Consider the following 6,422-nt stretch of genomic DNA (forward strand, 5'->3'; position numbering starts at 1 on the left):
TGGAGTTCAACAACATCTGGAAGACCACAGGTTCCTCACTCACACCTTGCACACAAACCACCTCCATGGTAGCCTTCTGCATCTTCCTCTTCCTACACATTGCAACTATTAAGCACCCTTTTCACCGTCAGCCCAGACTTACATTTTTAAAATGTATATAGGAAGAAATGAATAATAGAGCCACAGGCAATGCAATGTTGAATGAAATTAATAGATTTGAATGCACATAGTTTAGTGTGGGATCATGACAACAAGAAAGCAGTTCAGATTGACTTTCATCCCACTCCTACCGCACTATCAAGCCTCTTAGAACTTGCTTTCAAGATGTGATCTTCAGAGCAGAATGTACCGTATTTTTCGCTCTGTAAGACACACTTTTTCCCTCCTAAAAAGTAAGGGGAAATGTGTGTGCATCTTATGGAGTGAATGCAGGCTGCGCGGCTATCCCAGAAGCCAGAACAGCTAGAGCGAGTGCTGTGCAGCTCTCCCTCTAGCTGTTCTAGCTTCTGGCTTAGCCGCGCGAAGCCTCCACAGGGCAGCGGGGAGCCTTCATTCCTATCCCCAGCTTTTGCGGGAGGTGGGGGAAGGGACAGAGCGCACAGTTCTGTCCCTTTCCCCTCCTCGGGGAAAAGCCCGCAAGCGCTGCACACACGCTCCTTGCGGCTCGTGAAAGGGAGACCTAAGCAGAGCCTGGGGTGCATACAGGCTCTGCTCAGCGCTCCCTTTAAAGAATTTTTTTTTCTTGCATTCCCCCTCTAAAAAGTAGGTGCGTCTTATGGAGTGAAAAATACAGTATATGGTTCTGGAAATCCCTAATAGCTTTGCTTTGTTAGTGAAGTTACATCCCTGGGGAACATGACCTAATGACCCTATCCACACAGGCACTTGTTAATATTACAGTCCCCCCTTTTCTTCTACAGAATTGCTAAACTAAACAGAGAGTCGAACTGATTTTGTGAATAGTTCCACATACATCTAGATAACAATTTAGGACATTTGGTGAGCAGGGATGGGGTGGGGGATAGAGTTCTGGTTTGAAATACATTGTTTTCAACTGTGATTGGGATACATTGAGTCATGTGCAAGGCTAGTCAGGCATCTTCAAATCAGCAAAATTCAAATCAGCTAGATCAGCCATGCCCAATGCCCTCCTGATGTCTTAGACTGCAAGTCCCAGATGTCCCTGGCAGCACAGTTGTGATGGATGGCGGTGATGGGAGCTGTAGTCCAAAATTTCTGGACATCTCTGGGTTGGAGAAGGCTAGTGTAAATTGTAATGTATTTTAAAAATAAAAAATAAAAAAATAAAGCATATGAACGTACAAAATACGTGCATAATGTTAATTAACGTACAAAATACGTGCATAATGTTAATTTCCCTGGAATCTAATCTGATCTGGGACATGAGCCACGGTCTCTTAGCAATGTCATCTTTTGTCTGCTGCACCATTAAGAGGAAACTGGCAAGAGCTTTGTGTCTGGCATCTGAGACATAGAGAAGAGGACCTTGATCATGTCATGCATTGTGCGGGATGCTTTCAGTTTTCAGCATGAGAATGGCAAGCTGGGCTGTTGTCACTGTTTTAATGTAGCTTTGCCTTCAGTTTAATTCTCAATGGCCACTCAAGCAATCCAAAAGGAGTCTCTCTGTTTTGTATGGAGAGATGGCAAGTACTTGTTGTGTGAAACCAAGTACTTTTGATTTTCCCAAGGATGGGTTCTGCAGCAAGTAATGAAGGCCTGAATAGTTTTATCTGTCTGTTGTTTCCTGCACTGAAAAATGATAACAGCCTGAAGGAGCAAATGATTTTTGTGCAGGCCTAACCTTGGTTTCATCAAATGCTGAACATTAAGCTGTGCTAGGAATTTATTTGTTACATGATCTCCTGCTTCCGTGTAATCAGAGATTAAAAACGAACTATTTCTAAATACTTGATTTTAAATCCACATGTTAATGGGAAACTTCTTATGATGATATACATCAGTATAGCTTTTGCACTCTTCTCAATATGTAACTATACAGTGGTACCTCGGGTTACATACACTTCAGGTTACATACTCTTCAGGTTACAGACTCCGCTAACCCAGAAATATTACCCCGGGTTAAGAACTTTGCTTCAGGATGAGAACAGAAATTGTGCTCCGGTGGCGCGACAGCAGCAGGAGGCCCCATTAGCTAAAGTGGTTCTTCAGGTTAAGAACAGTTTCAGGTTAAGAACAGACCTCCGGAACGAATTAAGTACTTAACCTGAGGTACCACTGAACTGAGAAAAGTGTTACATATTGAGTAGGGTAAAGAAGCTGGTAGCAGCCAACCAGACATAAAGCTTGTTGGGTCTACTATGCCTTTCACTAAAAACCCTAGATTTAGTAACCAGAGCCAGGTGCAAAATATGTAAGAGTGAAAGAACAGGGTGCCTCTGAGCACATTAAGAGGATAAGAATGCTTTTTAAGTTCCAGAAGTGGACTGTGAGCATAGCAACAGCCTATTTGTTGTTGTTACCATAGTTAAACAACTGGGAGTCAGATATCTTCTTGCTCCACTTCAAATCACCCAGAGAGCTATTGCAGACAGTACCCAGCTAAATTGATCAATGTTGTGACTAGTATAAGTCAGCTTCTTCTGTTCTTGTGTACAGTGGTACCTTGGGTTACAGACTCCGCTAACCCAGAAATAGTACCTCGGGTTAAGAACTTTGCTTCAGGATGAGAACAGAAATCATGCAGCGGCGATGCAGCAGCAGCAGGAGGCCCATTAGCTAAAGTGGTACCTCAGGTTAAGAACAGTTTCAGGTTAAGAATGGACCTCCGGAACGAATTAAGTTCTTAACCCGAGATACCACTATATTAGTTTTCTAAACATTATAATGGCCAAAGGAATTTCAGAAGCTCTGTAATGGATTCTAATGGCAAGATGGGTTAGTGTCATCAATGGTCTTTTCCGCTGGCTTGTCAACTTGAAGAGCTGTTGCCAGTCAGGAGAAATACTGGACACTGGACCTGATGGACCTATGCTGTGCCTCCATATAAGACAGCTTCCTCTGTTTGAAAAATTGATCACGTGACTTGGTGTGACTTAATGTAGCATGACTTGATTTAAAAGTGAAGATGAATAGTTTAAACTAGCCACTTCTACAGAATGTGGTGTAACTTTTCTATGGAGGTGATCATAAATATGCCTGTTAACACAAGAAGACCCTTGATGGGTCAGACCAAAGGCCATTACTCCAGCATCCTGTTTTCTCATTGACCAACCAGAAACCCACAAGCAGGACACGAGCACAATACAGCTTTGGCCACTTGCGATTGCAAGTAACTAATATTCAGAGTTATACTGCCTCCATTAGTGGTGATAGTACATGGCCATCATGACTAGTAGCCAGTGATGGCCTTGTCCTCCATGAATTTGTCTAATCCCCTTTTAAAGCAAGCTAAGTTGGTGGCCATCATGGCATCTTGTGGTAGTGAGTTCCATAGTCACTGTTGTGTGAAGAAGGACTTTCTTTTCTCTGCTTTAAATCTTCCAGTGATCAAGTTCACTAGATGTCCCCAAGTTCTGGTATTATGCGACATGGAGAAAAGCTTCTGCCTAATCACTTTCTCCTCACTGTGCAGCATTTCATAATTTTATTCATTTTATGAGGCTACTACTTGTGGCAATATGAACCACCATCATTTCTTTCTGTTCCATCTATAAAACCAGCTCCTTAGCTTTTCACTCTACTTTATTGAGTTCCATGTTGCTTATTGGATCCTAAACAAGTCACACTCAGCTGCAGTGGTAGACCTACATTTTGGGGGCCCTGAAGCTCGAACTGTTATTGGGGGGGGGGGGGCCTTCACAACCAGCAACGATGTCTGGTTAACCACTGTTAGCTTCTTCAGTGGGGTTGTTCCATGACAGTTCATCACTGCCGACACTCAAACTTTGGGATTGTTGAAGTACACACAGCAAAAACAATAAATCAGTTTGAATCGTATGACTGAAAATGGGTCTACTAGAATCAAAATTGTTAAGTAACTGGAACCAAAGTTGCTTCTGTGGTTGCTCCAGAATGAGGGGCTCTGGAACTGAAGCTTCATTGGTTTCATACTAGATCTGCCCCTGCTCAGCTGCAAATTCTGCGGATGGCATCGATTCATGTTGTCCTTGAGGTTAAAAAAAAAAACCTACACAGAAGCTTATTTTCAAAGACAGAGAGAATCAGATTAAACAGGGGAGGAGATGAAGAATGCAAATATTTTCATTACTAGGGCAGTTGTGTGTCAACAGCTGGTAGTGATGTGGGTCATTGCACAAGGATTCCACATCAGTGCCCCCTTTCTCACTCTTTACTCACCCACAGAACTGCTGCTTGCAGAATCTACACTAAAAGTCTAAAAAAATAAAATAACTACAGCTTACACACTGTTTCTTCTTTTTTCCAAAGTGATTTTTATTGGGTTAGTGTCTGGAATCGCATACTGCTTGGAGATTGGGGTAGCATGCAACAACAAGTGGAACTGGATTCTCTCTTGCTGCTTTTCTTTTAGGTCACATCACTGACAAACTCTCAACTCTAAACTCAGGCTTCGTCCTTCAAACTATCTCTGAGTCCAGGGAGGGAGGGGTCCCACCCCTTTGCTGTCTCACACAGATCCTCTTCCTTTGACCCATCACCCAGCTGATCACCTCAACACAGGAAACTAGCCTGGCTTATATTTTAACACTAGCTGGATCCGGGGATTAGAAGGATTTGTATGCAGCCTATTTTTCCCTCCACCCCTACAAACTCTTAACAATATGAGTCACCGGCACATCTGTAGCAGAGATGAAGCCACAGGTTGTTTGACCTCAGTGGTGGATAGGAATGGAGGAGGAATTCAATAAAGTACGCATTTAAAAAGCCAAACCTCATTTCACTCTCAGATGACCTGGAAGCTACAACTAATCCAGAATGCGGCAGCTAGACTGGTGACTGGGAGTAGCCGACGAGACCACATAACACCGGTCTTGAAAGACCTACACTGGCTCCCAGTACGTTTCCAAGCACAATTAAAAGTGTTGGTGCTGACCTTTAAAGCCCTAAACAGCCTCAGTCCAGTATACCTGAAGGAGCATCTCCACCCCCATCGTTCTGCCCGGACACTGAGATCCAATGCCGAGGGTGCCACTACTGAGAAGGCCCGCTGCCTGGTTCCCTGTAACTTGGCTTCTTGCAGTGAGGAAACCACCAGAAGGCCTTCTCAGTAGTGGCACCCGCCCTGTGGAACGCCCTCCCATCAGATGTCAAAGAGAAAAACAACTACCAGACTTTTAGAAGACATCTGAAGGCAGCCCTGTTTAGGGAAGCTTTTAATGTTTAATAGGTTATTGTATTTTAATATTCTGTTAGAAGCTGCCTAGAGTGGCTGGGGAAACCCAGCCAGATGGGTGAGGTATAATTATTTTATTTTTATTATTATTATAATTATTATTATTATTATTATTATTATTATTATTATTATTATTTTCCTACGGAAAATAATACAGAACCTGCTCCCACAGAAGGCAGTGATAGCCGCCAACTTGGATGGCTTTAAAAGAGGATTCGGCTGTCAATGAATAATAATAATAATAATAATAATAATAATAATAATTTTTTATGGCTACTAGCCATTGCAGTTATCTTCTGTCTCCACTGTCAGAGGCAACATGCTAGTGAATAACAGCTTCTGGGAATCACAGGTGGGCAGTGGGCTGATGTGTTCATGTCCAGCTTGCATTCTTCCTATAAGCATCCGGTCAGTGACAGTGAGAAGAGGGGGCTGGGCTAGATGGGCCATTGACCTGGTCAAGCAGGCTTATCTTATGTTCTTACATTCTTAATAATAAATAGGACCACACACCAATTTCTCTTTCTGTAAAATATGAGCTCTTCTGCAGTAAGAACACACCCAGGTGGGAAAGAAACAAGCAACAGGTTTCTATCTAAAAGAAAATTTGCATTGCTGTGTCTGCGCCTGGGACCTAGACAGATAAATTGGGATGTACTAATTAATTATCTTAAATCTTCAAGCTGAGCCAGGAGCACCTTTAGGGCAGTAGAGGAAGGAGGGGTGATAAAGAAATGATGGGCGGATTTACCTGCTAAAACCTATTGCCTTGGCTAGAATTTCTTGGAAGAAGGCATAGTACAAGGAAAACATCAAGGCCGTGGACACAGAATAGGAAGAATGTGATGAGTAATCCTGACATAATTGTACAACACTCTGTACAGCAAGAGGTAGCCTTCACCTTTTGCTGTAATTTTTGGCAACCCAGAGAGTTTATCTTTGAGAACATGTAAAATGTCAGGTGGATTGCAGAAAAAAGAATGTAGACAAGGCAGTTATCAGCAGATTGTTTTGGTTAGAACAACTTTAGACTTTGTAAAATTAGTTGTTGTTTTAAAAAAAACAA

Source organism: Podarcis pityusensis (assembly GCF_964106645.2).
Source record: "Podarcis pityusensis genome assembly, chromosome: 5".
Taxonomy (NCBI): domain Eukaryota; kingdom Metazoa; phylum Chordata; class Lepidosauria; order Squamata; family Lacertidae; genus Podarcis; species Podarcis pityusensis.